The 16729-nt window shown below is 42.3% G+C and overlaps 1 pseudogene across 1 annotated transcript; it reads left to right on the forward strand.

Annotated features, from left to right (window-relative positions):
• The first annotated feature begins 2926 nt into the window (after nucleotides 1–2926).
• LOC308239203 (tRNA 2'-phosphotransferase 1-like) lies at nucleotides 2927–4118 on the forward strand (annotated as a pseudogene). Its single transcript has 2 exons — nucleotides 2927–3201; nucleotides 3694–4118. The product of its transcript is annotated as a tRNA 2'-phosphotransferase 1-like (transcript).
• Nucleotides 4119–16729: the final 12611 nt, after the last annotated feature.

The following is a 16729-nucleotide window of genomic DNA, read 5'->3' on the forward strand; positions in this document are numbered from 1 at the left end:
TTGCTCGAAGCTACAGAAGTTGTCACTCCTATACAAAGCTAAAAAATAGTCTATTTTCTTTGTGGTGTCTAGAATTAGATTGTGATATGTAATTACTTATTAATTAAGCTATAAGTATGACTCTATAAAAGATAAATAAAATATCTCCTATAAAAGTCTAGGGTAGTATGATGCTCTACAGCAGCGGTTCTCAACCTGTAGGTCGTGACCCACAGGTTGAGAACTGCTAGCAGGGTCGCCTAAGACCGTCAGAAAACACAGATATTTACATTACGATTCATTAACAGTAGCAAAATTACAGTTATGAAGTAGCAACGAAAATAATTTTATGGTTGGGGGTCACCACAACATGAGAAACTGTATTAAAGGGTCACGGCATTAGAAAGGTTGAGAGCCACTGCTCTATAGTGTCAGAAAACTAGGCTCCTTCTATTTTGTTCTGCCATCCTTAGAATGCTTTCATGGTCTATTGATTCCAGATCTTGTCTACCACCTCCGTAGTCTAACTAGTGGGAAGGAGGAAAGGAAAAAACATGTGCTTAGCGTTTAAGGGGCATAACCTGGAAGTTACACACATCACTCCCTCTCACATGCCATTGGCCAGAACCTAGTCCAGGGGTGGGCAAACTTTTTGACTCGAGGGCCACAATGGGTTCTTAAACTGGACAGGAGGGCCGGAACAAAAGCATGGATGGAGTGTTTGTGTGAACTAATATAAATTCAAAGTAAAGGAGTGGAGGGGAGAGCAAGAGAACCGGATAGAACAGCTGGATCTGGCCCGCGGGCCGTAGTTTGCCCACGGCTGACCCATGACCATATCTATTTATAAGGGAGACTGGGAAATAAAGTTTGTATTTTAGGTGGCCACATACTCAGCTCATGATTCTATTATGATAGAAGGGGCAAAGAGACATTGGGGGAAAACCATTAGCCGTTGACATTTTGCTATTCTGGCCACACAAACATCTATGCATCCCCTCCTTCCCACACATAGAATATACTTGTAAATGGAGATTACTAGGAAGAGGAGGATGACTAAATCTCTAGAAATTCTTATCAATTAACAACCTTACCCTTATTTACTGTGCTTTCCTGATAACCTGCATAACTGGCCTCCCCCACCCCCAATATCTTTTATCTTTAACTGAAAGTAATTAAGTTGGTGGCTGGGACCATTTGGGGGAATTAGTCAGTTTTCTTGGGTATCTCCCTTGTATACAGGAGGTACACATATACTTAAACTTTTGTTTTTCTCCTGTTAATCTGTTTTTTATTACATAAGGGGTGGGGTCGAGTCTCAGCCAAGAACCTAGAAAGGCAAAGGGAAAATATTTTTTCCTCTCCTATACCACATATATCTCAAAGTCCACCATCTCTTAGTGATGTGTGATCCCCTATGTCAGGTTTAGGTATCTCCTTGTGATCCTGCAATCTGTAAAAAATAAGACAAGTGTTGTGCCCCATGGACAACATTATAGAGTAATAGAATCAAGGTAACAAGAAATGCTGATTCTGGAAAGGGAGAATTGGAACTGATACCGTTATAATAATCTGGTTATTATTTGACAGGAATGGAGTAAAGGGAAGATTAGATAATATCGGCATGCCATTTATATAGCTTTGCTAATGTAATACTCTGCAAGTCTGTTCCCTGCTGATCAGTGGGGGAATGCACTGGACAAAGGCAGTTTGGGCGCATGCCCAGTGAGGTCTGAGTGACCTGGGAAGGTGCCAACCTGTCTGTCAGTCACACCTGGAAATGAGTCAGTGGCCAGAATAGGCATGGCCACTGCAAGGGCTCAAATCTTGAATATTTAAACTTCTGAACAAAGGAAGTTCTCTCTCTCTCTCTCTCTCTCTCTCTCTCTCTCTCTCTCTCACACACACACACACACACACACACACACACACACACACACTGGGCTCCTGGCTCTCCTATTGCAGGGGTTGTGCTCCCCTGCATCCACGTGGCTCACAGCTATGTGGGGCTCCACACATGGACCAATGACTTGAATTAGCCCGAATGCTGAACCACACCCAGCTGCAACATGGAGGAAGCTCTGGACACTGGCCTTGCTTCTGGCTCTGCTGGATCCCCAGCTGCACCTCCTTCAGGACTGGCTTAAGGGGCATGGGGCTGTGGAACCTGACAAATGTAACTGCACACAAATGGAGCCTTTTACCACATCTCATTCTCCCCTGGGGGCTTCTGAAAATGCTTATTTCAGTGGCGCCTCAAGAACCTCAACCTCATGCCCACTTGTGTCTAGGAGATCTGTCCTATTAACTCCTCCAGCAACAGAACCACTCAGTAGTCATCAGTTTATGGCAATTATTGCATCCTACTGGTTTGGAAATGCAAAAGCTCCTCCTTGTGCTAGCATTTGATTAAATTCCTTAGTTAGCTCATCAGACAGCCCTAAACTCTGTTCTGTTAAGGGTACCCCATGTCCATTGTCCTCTATGGCCCTAGTCTCTACCCTCTCTTTAGAAGGTTCATTTCCAGTGATTATAAATGGCCTCATCTGCCCCTAACTGACTTCCCACCCCCAACATCTACTTTTGTATTTAAGGTGATGGTGGCTTGGATCATTTTTAGGAGTCTCTCAGTTTTCCTGGGTCTCTCCCATGTATACAGGAGGTATACATGTTATTAAACTTCTGTTTGCTTTTCTCCCTTGTTAGTCTGTCTTTTATTACAGGGGGGTCTCAGGCAGGAACCTAGAAATATAGAGGGGAAATTATTTTTCCTCCCCTATAGAGGCCCTAGTCATATTGGCATTTGCAAACCAGGTTTTGTTTTCTTGGGCCTCCAGACTTCCTCTCACATTTAATAGGCTTCTGATCTATATGCTGCTTGTCAGTTACATGTAGAAGTAAGTATCAGGCAGGATCAGCTGCCAGGCGCTGAGAATCTATCTTGGCCATGAACTCCTCTGGTGGAAGGAGGCAGGAAGCAGCAGGGCCCAGGGGTAGAAGGGCTCACTGACCCCAAGAACCTGACCAAGCCCTGCACCATGGGCCCTGAAGCTGGGTCTTCCCATGGGGGTGAACAGCTTTGTGTCCCTAGGCACCCTCCTATAGCTGACCAAGTTTCTCACATTTCCAGCTGAAGATGTGCAGTGCATGGTGGACAACAATGGGAAGCAGCAGGGGGACCCCAGCACTGGCCCTCTCATCCAGGCCAATCAAAGTCACTCCCTGTGTAGGAGGCCACTTAACCCCAAAGTCAAATCCAGGGAAAAGACACACCCTTGAGTGGAGACCTAAGATGTTAATGAAGCATACGTTGTATGTTAGAGTATGTAGCTCTTCTGCGTCTGTGTGAATCAGAGCCAGAGAGCCAAGAGAAGAACCTGGAGAACAAAAAAGTCTACTCTGCCTGCACAAACCAGTGTCAGCCTGCTGGTGGGAAACTGAGGAACAAAGGAATCTGCCCAGCACCTGCGTGAGAAGTGCCAGCCCAGCAAAGGGGGAAGAGGAAGGATGTTACTATGTAAGCCAGACCCCAGAAGTAAATTGGGGAGCCATACTATTCTCCATGTAGTGTGTGCTGCCTCAGTACACTGAGCTTTCTCACTTCGTCTTTAATAAACTTCTTTCCTTCCAAATCTGTTTCTGTTTCGCCTCCTCTGTTAATTATGGCTCCTCCCTTAATTTCTATCCTGGGAGGAACACCCCCCCCCATAACAGCTGCAGGTAACTGGGTTGGAGCTGCTGTCCCTGGAGACACCACAGGCCCTGTCTCTGATGCTCATCCATGGTACATTCTGACAGCACTGGCCATCCATCTTGCTCAAGGACCTGTTCTGTCCAGGAAGAATTCACATCCACCTGGCCCCAGGACTGCCTGGGAACCCTGGTGTCATCAGTGACATGTGGCCAAATTGCTAAGTGGCCCTGTTCATCAACAGACACCCGACATTACCTTCTGTTCTGCCAATGAGGTGATGCTGACTGCAGGGAATGCTGATAGCTTCCTGCTTCCCAAGTACTTCAAAGAGGCTCTGCAGCTATTTCATACTCAAGAGACCCACTCCTTGACTGGTAATGAAGAGACAGAGTGTTAGAGTAGCCCCAAGCACAGCTCCAGAGGAAGAAAGATGATTCAACAATAATATTTTTTTAATGTAAAAAGATGACAAAAGCTTTTGTTTGAAAACAAACAAAAAGAAGTAACTATAGCCCACGATCTCTTCAAAGCATATTCTTTTCCTTTTTGCTGTTCTCTCTGCTGACTCAGCTTCCTATCATTCAACTTGATAGTTCCTTCCTTCGCGTTTCTTTTTTTTTTCTTTTTTTTAAATTTAATAAATCTTTATTATTCAGATTATTACAATTGTTCCTCTTTTTCCCCCATAGCTCCCCTCCACCCGGTTCCACCCCACCCTCTGCCCTTAGCCCCCGCCACTGTCCTCATCCATAGGTGTACGATTTTTGTCCAGTCTCTTCCTGCACCCCCCACACCCCTTTCCCCTGAGAATTGTCAGTCCACTCCCTTTCTATGTCCCTGATTCTATTATGTTCACCAGTTTATTCTGTTCATCAGATCTTTTATTCACTTGATTTTTAGATTCACTTGATAGATATGTATTTGTTGTTCATAATTTTTATCTTTACCTTTTTCTTCTTCCTCTTCTTAAAGAATACCTTTCAGCATTTCATATAATACTGGTCTGGTGGTGATGAACTCCTTTAGCTTTTTCTTATCGGTGAAGCTCTTTATCTGCCCTTCAATTCTGAATGATAGCTTTGCTGGGTAGAGTAATCTTGGTTGTAGGTTCTTGCTATTCGTCACTTTGAATATTTCTTGCCACTCCTGTCTGGCCTGCATAGTTTCTGTTGAGAAATCAGCTGACAGTCATATGGATGCTCCCTTGTAGGTAACTAACTGTTTTTCTCTTGCTGCTTTTAATATTCTCTCTTTGTCTTTTGCTCTTGGCATTTTAATTATGATGTGTCTTGGTGTGGTCCTCTTTGGATTCCTTTTTTTGGGGGTTCTGTGCGCTTCCTGGACTTGTACGTTTATTTCTTTCACCAGGTGGGGGAAGTTTTTGGTCATTATTTCTTCAAATAGGTTTTCAGTATCTTGCTCTATCTCTTCTTCTGGCACCCCCATAATTCTGATGTTGGTACACTTGAAGTTGTCCCAGAGGCTCCTTACATTATCTTCATATTTTTGGATTCTTTTTTCTTTTTGCTTTTCCGGTTGAGTGTTTTTTGCTTCTTTGTATTTCAAATCTTTGACTTGATTCTGTTAGATCTCTGTATATTATTTTTTATTTCAGTCAGTGTATGCTTAATTTCTAGTTGGTCCTTTTTCATATCCTCGAGGGTCTCACTAAATTTATTGGCCTTTTCTAGAAAATTCTTGAAAAACCTTATAACCGTGGTTTTGAACTCTATATCCAGTCATTTGCTTTCCTCCATTTCTTTCATTTGTGACCTGTTTCTTTGTCTCCGCATTTTTGCTGCTTCTCTGAGTTGATAGAGTGGCTTTGTGTGCTAGGTGTCCTATAGGGCCCAGTGGTTCAGCCTCCCCAGTTACCTGAGGTGGACGCTCTTGGTGCACCCCTTTGTGGGCTGTGTGCACAGTCTGGTTGTAGTTAAGCCTTGATTGTTGTTGGTATCAGTGGGAGGAATTGACCTCCAGGCCAATTGGCTGTGAGGATCAACTGTGTCTACACTGGGAGAATTTCTGTGCTGGAGCCACCCTTATGAGACAAGACTTGCAAAAGCCTCTGTGCTCAGCTTGGATGGGACGGAGTCTCAGGGCGGAGCAGACAGCATTGGTTTCCTGTCAGCCCTGCCCTAATAGGCCCCTGTGTCTCAGTGTCCTGTGGTAATCACTGCAAGCACCTCTGAGAGAAAGCCGCCCTCGAGTTCTGCCCACTTCCAGACAGTCCAGTTTCTCCCTGAATGGGTCTGGGTTCCCAGAGTCTCGCCCAGAACTGGAGTTCAGTGCATTCGGGGGTTATTGTCTCCCTCCCGATTGAGAAAGCTAGCTGCGTACTCAGTTGCCCGCCCTCTCCGTGCGCGCGCCTCTGTACCTCTGCCTTCTGCAGCTCCTCTGAGTCTCAGTGTGCTTTTCTCTTTCCTGACAATCCAGTTTCACCCCGTATGAGTCTGGGTCCCCAGAGTCTTGCCCAGAACTGGAGTTCAGCACAGTCGGGAGCTTTTGTCTCCCTCCTGCTTGAGAAAGCCAGCTGCACACTCACTTGCCAGTCCTCTCCACACGTGTCTCAGTACCTCTGCCTCCTGCAACTCCTCTGAGTCTCAGTGTGCTTTTCTCTTTCCTTCTAGTTGTAGAATTTCTACTCAGCCAGCCTTCCTATTTTTCTGGATGATGTCCGTTTTGTCTTTTAGTTGTAGTTTTGAAATTGTTGTGTGAGGCAGCAGTTTAGGTGTTTACCTATGCCGCCATCTTGGTTTCTCCCCTCCTTAGCACTTCTTAAGTTTGGGTGGGAGGTTGACATTCTTATTATGCTCTTCACCTCTGCTCTGGCTCTCATGTACTGGTCAAGAAGGAAGGCACTTGAGGAGCCCAGTATTATCTCTTCCCAAGACTTCCTTTTTTGTAGCCTCTTTAAACTGCCTCACTGTGGAGTTGCAGAGAGATTTGCAGTTGTGTGGGGCTCTGAAATTGCAGGCCACAGACTGAAATGACTCTTGATAGAGTTATGTTCCCTTCCATTTTCATTTGCTCTCTAGCTAGCTGACTGGGGTCCAACCCTCTGTAAGATGCTGTTAAAAGTAGCAAGACACAGTTCAGAGCAGTACCACAGGTCCGTCAGTTGTGCTCTGTGCCTAGTTCTCCAAGTGCCCTGTGTTAGTCATGGCAGAACGATGGATCTGGGCCAAGACAATGGGCCCACTCATTCCTGGACTCTGCTTTTGAGGGAAGATGGCAGCTCCATATCTTTCATTGATGCAAATGATGTGGCTATTTTGACCCGTGTGAAGGAAAATGCCAGCTCGACCAGCTCCATCATGGGCAACGCCTTGTGGAAAGCAAAGGAGAAAAGCTCGCTCACGCAGCACGCATGGCAGTCCCTGAAAGACCGCTTCTCAAAGCACCTGTGGGGCCCTAGCCAGTTTGGCTCAGTGGATAGAGTGTCAGCCTGCGGACTAAAGGGTCCCAGGTTTGATTCTGGTCAAGGGCACAGGCCTGGGTTGCGGGCTCAGTTCGATGTGCAGGAGGCAGCCAATCAATGATTCCCTCTCATCATTGATGTTTCTATCTCTCCCTCTCCCTTCCTCTCTGAAATCAATTAAAAATATATTTTTAAATAATAATAAAAGCACCTGCGGGGCCAGGAGCATAAGGACCTCTTGGTGGAGCCTGTCCTCTCTGAAAGTCAAGCAGAAAGCTGAGGAAGACCTGGAGGCTGCTGATAGCGGGGAACCACAGAATAAGAGAACTCCCGACTTGCCTGAAGAAGAAGAGGAAGAAGAAGGAGAAGAAGAGGAAAAAGGAGGAGAAGGAGGAGGAGGAGGAGGAGGGGAAGGAGGAGAGGGAGGGGGAGGAGGAGGAGAATTTGTAGAGGAAGAGTTCAAGGAAAATTAAGAAGCAGTCAAAAAGATGCTTATGGAAGCCACCTGGGACTTTGAGGAGGTTGTGGTGGAGGATTTTGAAATATACATAACAATGTGTGATGATGATCCACCCACACCTGAGGAAGACTCAAAAACACAAGTCTTATGAGGAAGAAGAAGAAAAAGTTTCTCCACCAGAAGTGGGAACTGCCATTAAGAATCCAGCAGTTAATGGAAAAGTTTAACTTGGATCTATCAACAGTTACACAGGCCTTCCTAAAACATAGTGGTGAGCTGGAGGCTACTACCTCCTTTTTAGAGTCTGGTCACAGGGCCGGTGGGTAACCCATTTGGTCCCAACAGGATGATTTAGATTTGCAAAAACGTGATGAGGGTATCCGACATTGGTCAAAAATTTGGTGCTTAGAATGTAACTTGGAGAATTTATTTCCAAAAGAAATAATTGATAGGATAATGAGAAAAGGAAAAAGGTGTGGCAGATGAGAAGGTGTGGCAGATGAGGTGGTAAGAAAAAAATGTTGGTGACCATTGAACTTTAGAGATTCTTGTTGGAGCTGATACTTGTCTTCTGACCAATGCTGTCTTTGCTCTGTGAGTCCTAGATTTTGCAGCCATGCAGAGTTGTGTAGGAGGATAAAAATAAAAGATATTGGGTATATTTACAAATAAATAAAAATGAAAGAAGCAAGAAGCAGCAAACAGTGCTGAATGTTATAAATCTTTCTTATTTACCCCAATGCTATTGCTTTCAATGCCTGTGAGCTGCTTTCCAAGATCTTGCTGACCTTTGTTAATGTTGTGCCTAGCTAAAATTTCTATTTCCTTAGAAGAAAGAGAAAATGGATGCCAGGGGAGAATTAGCACTCGGTACTACAAATGCCTATTGATTCAGACAGGTTCTTAATTCCACTCCATCAAATGAGTCAGCAACTTGTAGGAGGCATGGGGCCAGTGAAATAGAAAACTGGCACCCTCAGATTAGTATCAAAGGACTCACTTTGAGAAAGGAAACCCAATCCTGAGCATTGCAGCTAAACTTTTGCTAGTTTTGATCTGACTGGTATAAATGTTCAAAGATTATCTTAACTAGCAATGAAGCTGACTCTCTGGGCCCTGTCAAAAACTTGATTTTTAAAGTATAGTAAAACAACTACACAGTGACTTTTAAAACTGTAAAGATAAGAAAACACATGGACTGTTATCATTTTTCCATATTGTTGTCAGCTTGCCGAAGTTACTTCTAAAATTCATTTATTTTGTTTTAGATATATTTATTGTGGATTTGGAGCTTGTAATATATTATAAATACCTCATGATGTTTCCTCCCTTCTTACATTATAAAATAAGCCTTTAAAGAGAATGAAAGAGAATAAAAATTAATGAATGTCACAAAGAGATTTTCTTTCTCTCCTTAGCATGCTTATTTTCTTTATTATATGTCATTTCTTGATGTTCATTTTATCTGATAAACTCCAGATTACTTCATCTCTAGCACTAAAGATTCCTTAGTTTGCACTGTCAAAATACAAATTAAATACAACTTTATCTGAGAATGGAGACAATGACCATTCTAAAGAGAAGTTTTGGAACAAAGTCAGCAGACGTTGAGAAGTTTATATTATTGTAGTTATTTATACCGGTATGAAATATAAGAGACTTTACTAGTAGTCTATTTTGTGCACTGCCATATAACTGCTACCTAGAGCAATACTTAGGGGACACTCAATAAATATTTATTTGATTAATGTATTAATGGACTTTTAATTTTCTTTTTAAATTGATTTTAGAGAGAGAGAGGAAGAAAGAGAGAAACATCAATTCTTTGTTACACTTATTTATGCATTCATTGGTTGCTTCTTGTATGTACCCTGACCTGGGATTAAAACTATAACCTTGGCATATCAGGACAATGCTCTAACCAAAAATCCACTGGAAAATATTTGACCTACATAGTTGTATCTTTTTGATTCAAACAATAAGGCATGGAGGGATTATATAATTTACACTATTAAAATTTATGAAAGCATGTAGACTGGGTGAAAAGGCATTTAACCTCAGTTTAATGTCTCCAAATATTCACACCAGGAAAGAGGAGGAAGAGCATAAACTCTGGGAACACATTTATGTGATACAGTGTCTCAGATGTTTGCCTCCGGTGGGAGATGATGGCTGAGAAGACACTGATCCAAATGATGGGCAACATTAATGTTGAAATCAACATTTTTGAAGTGTTCTTCATTATAGTCTCATGGTCTCACAACAAATTCGAGAAGTGGTTTCTATTACTGTTCTCATTTTACAAATGTGGAAGTTGAGGTTCAGAGAAGTAATTTGTCCAAGTCCCATAGCTAATGATTGGTAGAGCCAAGACCTTAAGGTCTTTGACAATCAAGATCAAATGGGATAAGAAGTCATGTTTTTGCTCCATCGGCATTCAACTATTCTGGGGTTCTTTCTCTGTCTTTTATCCCCTTCTGCAGCATATCTCCCTTTCTTCTGGTTAAGGATATTATACTAATGTTGTAATGTCATTATGTGCCCTGAGTTAATAAAGAGCTCCTCTTCTTTTCTGGTGTTGAAAGTGATGAATTAATATGTGCTGGGTCTTCACGAAGGAAATAATGATGACTGGAACCAAAGTTAGATGAAGTCATGAAGATGGGAACCTCAGAGTGGGATTAGTGACTTTATAATAATATCTCTTTCTCTTTGTGTGTGTGTCTCTCTCCCCCCCACCGCCCCCATGCCCTGAGGAAAGGCAATATGAGGATATGAGGGTATACACTGAGTGGCCAGATTATTATGATCTCTGAATGCATAATAATCTGGCCACTCAATATAGAGGCCTGGTGCATGAATTTGTGCATGGGTGGGGTCCAGCCAGTCTGGCCAGGGGGAGGGGACATGGGCGGTTGGCCGGCCTGCCTGCTGGTTGAACTCCTGGTCGAGGGGACAATTTGCATATTAACCTTTTATTATATAGAATATACACTGAGTGGCCAGATTATTATGCGTTCAGAGATCATAATAATCTGGCCACTCAGTGTAGTGAGAAGCTGGCTATCATCAATCTAGGAACAAAGCTTTCACCAGGAACTGAATTGGCCTGCACCTTGATCTTGGACTTCCCACTGTTCAGAACTGTGAGAAGATAAATTTTTTTTTGCTGTTTAAAGTACCCAGTCTATGGTATTTTGTTTTGGCAACCCAAGCAGACAATAATATATACTGTGTAGTGCTTGGACCCCAAAACTCTATGTGGATATCTCAGACTTAGGTGAGGTGGAGTGGGTTACTAGTGAGGAGTGAGCACTGTTTTTGCCTAGACTGGAAACTGGTCTAAATGGCTTTTCCCATGTGTTCTTTCTCCTAGGTCTGAAACTGGTTTCTGTTCAAGCTTCCAAGGAGATGCAAGTGGAGGTAAGGGACTTCTTCCTAGCTGAGGGGTGAATGAGAAAAAGAAGGGATGTGGCCTATTCATCATTTAATACCAGTCACCAAAAGAGGCCAAGAGTAAGAATCTCAAAAAAAGAGAATCCAAAGGAAGATAATTTATGTATAGAGAAACTCTGTATACAGCTTGTACAAGTCACTTAACTTCCCAGCTAACCATGGAAGCTGAGGTCATTGATTTCAGACTTTTCTTCTTTTGTAATATAGGTGTTTAGTGCACAGCCTTAGGTGTATTCCACAAGTTTTAATGCCATATTTCATTTTCATAAGTTCAAGTACTTTATGTCTCTTTTTATTTGTTCTTTGCCCATGCATTTTTAGAGTTGTGTTATTTGGGGATTTTCAGAGTTCTTTCTATTATTTATTTCTAATTTAATTTTATTGTGGTCATATAAATGCATAAATTGAATCCTTTTAAATTTATTGAGACTTGCTTTATGCCCAGAGTATGATCTATCTTGGTAAATAGTCCATGTGTACATATTCTGTTCTTGGTGGATGTTCATTAGGTCACATTAGTTGATAGTGTCAAGTCTCCTATATATTTGCTGACTTTTTACTTGTTCTATTAATTATTGAGAGCAGGGTATTTAAATCTCTGACTATAATTAATGGAACTATCTACTTCACCTTTCATTTCTATCAGGTTTTTTTTGCTTCAAGTATTTTGAAGTTCTGTTATTAAGTTCATAAACAATTATGATTGTTATATACTCTTGATGACTCCTTTATCATTACCAAATGACCCTCTTTATCGCTGGTATTATTTTTTTGCTCTGAAATTTACTTTGATATTAATATAATCAGTCCAGCTTTATTTTGATGCTTTTACTTTTAACCTATTTCCATCTTTAAGTTCAAAGTGGGTTTCTTGTAGGCAGCATATGTAGTTCTTGCTTTTTCAGTCAATCTGATGATCTCAAAAATTATTAGAAGTTCTATATATATTTAGTTTGTATTTCACACTTTATTTTTTAAAAATACATTTTTATTGATTTCAGAGAGGAAAGGAGAGGGAGAGAACTGGAGTATGAGACAGGGCCTAAACATCACACAACTCTAGTTCAGTGGTACCCCTTGGATCATGTATGTTAATGATGCTTCCCAGAATTGTGTTATGGCTTTTGCTAGAGGATCCATTTGGAGGGAAGAATTAGAGTCACATGTATAAAGGCTGTGAGGAGTCTGTTCCCAAGTGGACATAAGGCCAAGCAAACTCTCCCAATGCACATCATTGTCCCTGTAGGGAAGCAAAAATAATTTTCTCCCTACTCTTTTAGGTTCTTGGTTGAGACCCCCAGTAATAAAGGACAGATTAACAAGAGAAAAGCAAACATACATTTAATAACGTATGTACCTCCTGGGAGAGACCCAGGAAAACCGAGTAACTCGCCAAAGTAGACCATGTCACCACCTTAAATACCATCTCCAGCTAAAGGCAGAAGAAGGTGGGTGGAGGCAGTTATGGGAGTTTTTCAGGCAAAGCACGGTAAATAAGGGTAAGATTTTTATGTCAGTTTCTAGAGATTTAGAGTCATTCTCCCAAGTACAGAGAGGGAGATGTCCTTACAAAAGGAGATTTCCCTTTTAAATGTACTAAAGGACAGCTTCTCTGTTTTCAGAGATTCTCCTGTGTCTGAAGCCTCTCAAAAATAATCAGCCCCAAATAATCAAATAATCAATAAGCCAAAGAAGCATATTTTGGGGTGGCATATTCTGCTTCTCTTCACCCATGAGTTCTGAAAGAGTGTCCAGTGGAGGGAGGTGTGTATGTGGGACAAAGTACTGGAAAGGAGGAGACTAGACAGAAAATACACAGAAACCTGAATTAGGGGTCCCTTTAAGTCTGTGGCTGAATACTAAGCTGTGCACGTTCAGAGGTTAAATACATAGTGTGTCACAAAGTCATGAAGGCCTCTGAAAAGGAAATATTTAGAAAAGCTAATGCTTACGAAACATGCTATTTGAATAGTTTACTTGGGTAATCAAGTATGTTCTACTGAAGAATATTGGTAATCACTTATTTTTGAAATGATAGTTTTAAAGACTGAGTGTGTATGTAGACTATCTAAAGGTTACCTCACTCAATATCAGGATTCTTGAATTTATTTCGTGAACTTCCCAAAGCAATCTAAAGCCTGATATTTTCTGAGTTTTGGATTAAAGGTACGAATTTCCCTCAGCCCTAGTAAGAAGCACTTTTGAATTAATTTCCCTGACATGAGATTGCTCTCCCCAAAGCAATTTTGGAGGGAACATTAAGTGCTATAGAACTGGAATTGGAGAAGTGGGCCCTAGAAAATGTTTTTAATCAGGGCTGTGTAGGCGCCCATTTAATCACTGTGCAATAGAAGACGTTAAAGGAATAACGTGTTGTTTAAGGCACTTACTGACTGAGAAGTTCATTTAAACTGGGTTCTCTTTTCTCTGGCTTCCCATTTTGGAACTGTTTGGCCCAAACTGAACTCAATATTTCTGTTTGGTAGCTATTCTGCAGCCCACCCCTGCCACCTGCCCCCAATGTCCTCATCTTTTGAACTATAAATGGAAATTCACATGTTTTGATTTTTGTCCTTGCAAGTTATAGTTGTCTCTGACAATTTCCTCTTGAGAAAAGCCAGAGTGGTGCTGTGTATTTTCAGTCATATTCTCTCTGGTATCAAATGTCACAGCTGGGTTGCAGGAAGGTTTATTTGCATTATAATAGCATTTCCTTTAGACCTCTAGGGGCCTCTATCTCTAAAATCACTTGTCTACAGTAACTGCAGGGAGAATAACTTGACCTTTTTAAAAGTAAACTTTCCAACTGAATATCTCCCTCTGGATCTAGGTTCAGAGGGTTCTGTGTGTTCGTGAATGTTACTTGAGCTTTTAGGTTAATGTAGATTCTGACTTTTAAAGTGATATAGTGTCTTTGATTTCCCAAGCAGAAAGATCTTTCGTTGATTGTGATGATGAGTAAACTATTAAGTATTGCAACGGGATGATTTGTTGAGGGTGACAAGGAGAAAATTCTAAGATGTCCTAAATTAAATTACAGCAGGCCAGAGAGTGGAAGGAAGAGACAGAAAGGGGTCAGTCAGTTAACTACAGTGCAAAACCAACAAAAGACTGCTCATATTTCTTAGTGTAGGTTGGAGTTATTAAATTAACTTCCAGGTGGCTATTTCTGTGATTATCTAAAAAGAGAGAATAGCTAGGAGCCATTGAACCCCAGGAGCCCCTGCTTTAAAAAAAAAAAAATACATATATATATATATATATATATATATATATATATATATATATATATATATATATTTCAGAGAGGAAGGGAGAGAGATAGACGCATCAGTGATGAAAGAGAATCATTGATAGGCTGCTTCCTGCACACTCCCTATTGGGGATCGATCTGCAACCCAGGCATGTACCCTGACTGGAATCCAACTGTGACCTCCTGGTTCATAGATTGATGCTCAACACTCAACCATTGAGCCACACTGGCTGGTCAGGAGCCTCTACTTTTTGTTTACACATGAGCTTTATGGACTCTGCTGGCCTATCCCAGAACTAGCCCTGATTCACCTTGTCCCACGTCTTTGTCTATATCCTTTCAAAAGGGCTTACATATTTCTCCCCCTACTTGATACATGAAAAAGGCTTGCAAAACTTCAGAACGATGGACATGTTGTCTTTTCTACCTAGCCACACTGCAGGGGTTTAGAACCCAGGCCCCAAGGCCCGTCCTTTTTTTTTGTTTTGTTTTTTGTGTTTTTTTTTTTTGCTAGCAATGGCTTAATAAATCTTTTCTTTTAAAAAGACTTTCAGCTGTGGAGGGAAACATTTTTGTTTAACAAGGGCATTAATGCTTGTTCTTCCTCCCCCTATTCCGGTTAGTCAATACCTTTTGTTCTCCTTCCCAAATTTATATTATAGTATTTGTAGGCAGAAGTAAGGTGACCAGCTCTGGCCAGCTAGCTAAGTCAGTTAGAGCATCCTCCCGATATGCCAAGGTTGTGGTTTCCATCTCGGGTCAGGGCACATACAAGAATCAACCAATGAATGCGTAAATAAGTGGAAAAGTTGTTGGTGGAAATGGAATTCTTCCACGGGATCAAGAGGAAAGCATTCCAAGGACCCACGCATGGAGACTGTGGTGTGGTGAGATTTATTTGTGATGCAAAATCAAAGGAGTTCCCCTCCTCAGTTCCCAATGTCCTGTCTCTGTCTTGCCATGGAAAAAGTTCAACCTTGTCTTCATCAAGGCCAAAACAAAGGCCAGTGTCCAGAATTTCTGTTTTATATTAGAGCTTAGTCCTTTTGAGCTTGTACTGTCTGCTGCAGGCCCCGGGTGGCTGCTAGACCTGCGTGGTTGTGTGTTCACAGGCAAGAGAAAGGAAGCACAAATGAAAAGGTGAGAGTGTTACCACGTGGGGGAGGGAAGGAGAGAGGATGAGAGAGAGAGAGAGAGAGAGAGAGAGAGAGAGAGAGAGAGAGAGAGAGAGAGAGAGAGGAGTTAATCCTTTGTTCTCTGGGGCTTGGGAGGAACCAGGAGCTTTTTCAAAATCACCAGACAACTTCCCAAGCCTTTGCAGGGTTTTGATTATCTACCCCCTGACCAATGATCCCTTTCCCAAATTAGACTGACAGGCCTCTATGATCAAGCACCTCCCCCTGCCCCATTTTGACTTATATTGTGCATATGCTTACCTCCCTCTCTTCCCCTCCACAATCCAGTACTGGAAGGAGGAAGGGAGGGGTGTTTAATCCTTGGTGTGGTAAGCAAACAGTCTCACGCTCCCCAGCCCATTAGGCTCAATGTCTGATTCCCTTTGCTTCTGTTCAGTGGTGAGGTGCCTTCTGTGCCCCTACTAGTTACTGGTGGAAGTGGAGTTCTTGGGATGCCATCGGGAAAATAATTAACTGAGGCCCCCATGGGAGGATGAGGTATTGTGGAAAGCTTTATTGATGATGTAAGATTAAGGGAGTTCCCTTCCAAGGTCCCACCTCCCTCCATCTGGCCATGGCAATCTTGTCTTCAGCAGAGCTAAGATCAAAGCCATTGCCCAGAGTTTCCACTTCATATTAAAGCACAGCCCAGTCCAGCAGCTGGCTAGCTTAGCTTGTGTTCCCAGCTGCAGACCATTGCGTGTGAGGTCCATATGTCCCTAGGACATGTGGCTCTTAAGGCCACAAGGCAGGCTAGTGCACAAGGGAGTGCAGGTTACAGAGCAAGAGAGAAACAGAAGCAGAAAAGAGAGAACACTTTGTCTTGAGATTATAACTAGGAGCTTAACCAATGACCCCTTCAGGATTTTGCAGGCTTGCAGTGGCCCCATCTCCTCTGGCCAATGATCTCTGTTCCCGGGTTTGACTGAAGTACATTCCCTACTTGCCCTGACTTCACAGGGTATGCGCCCCTTTGTTGGATCCCTTCCCCCAGTGATCTGCAGGGAATGAACTGGTGGTTCCCTAGGGAGTGTGAAGCTGCAGCTTCCTGGTGAAGGTGCCCAGATGACCATGCTTATAATGCCTGGCCTTCCCTTTGCCCCTTTCCTATTATTAATATTAGCTAGCTAATTACCACAATAACACTTCCTTTCTTAATATCTAGCTAACTACAGTAACAGAACAACAAATCGATGTTTCTCTCTCTCTCTCTTTAAAATCAAGAAAAAATAAAATAACAAAGAAATAGTGTGACCAATTGTCCCAGTTTGCCCAGGACTTGAGGAGGGGG

The sequence above is a fragment of the Plecotus auritus genome (genome assembly GCF_963455305.1).
Source record: "Plecotus auritus genome assembly, chromosome: X".
Classification (NCBI taxonomy): domain Eukaryota; kingdom Metazoa; phylum Chordata; class Mammalia; order Chiroptera; family Vespertilionidae; genus Plecotus; species Plecotus auritus.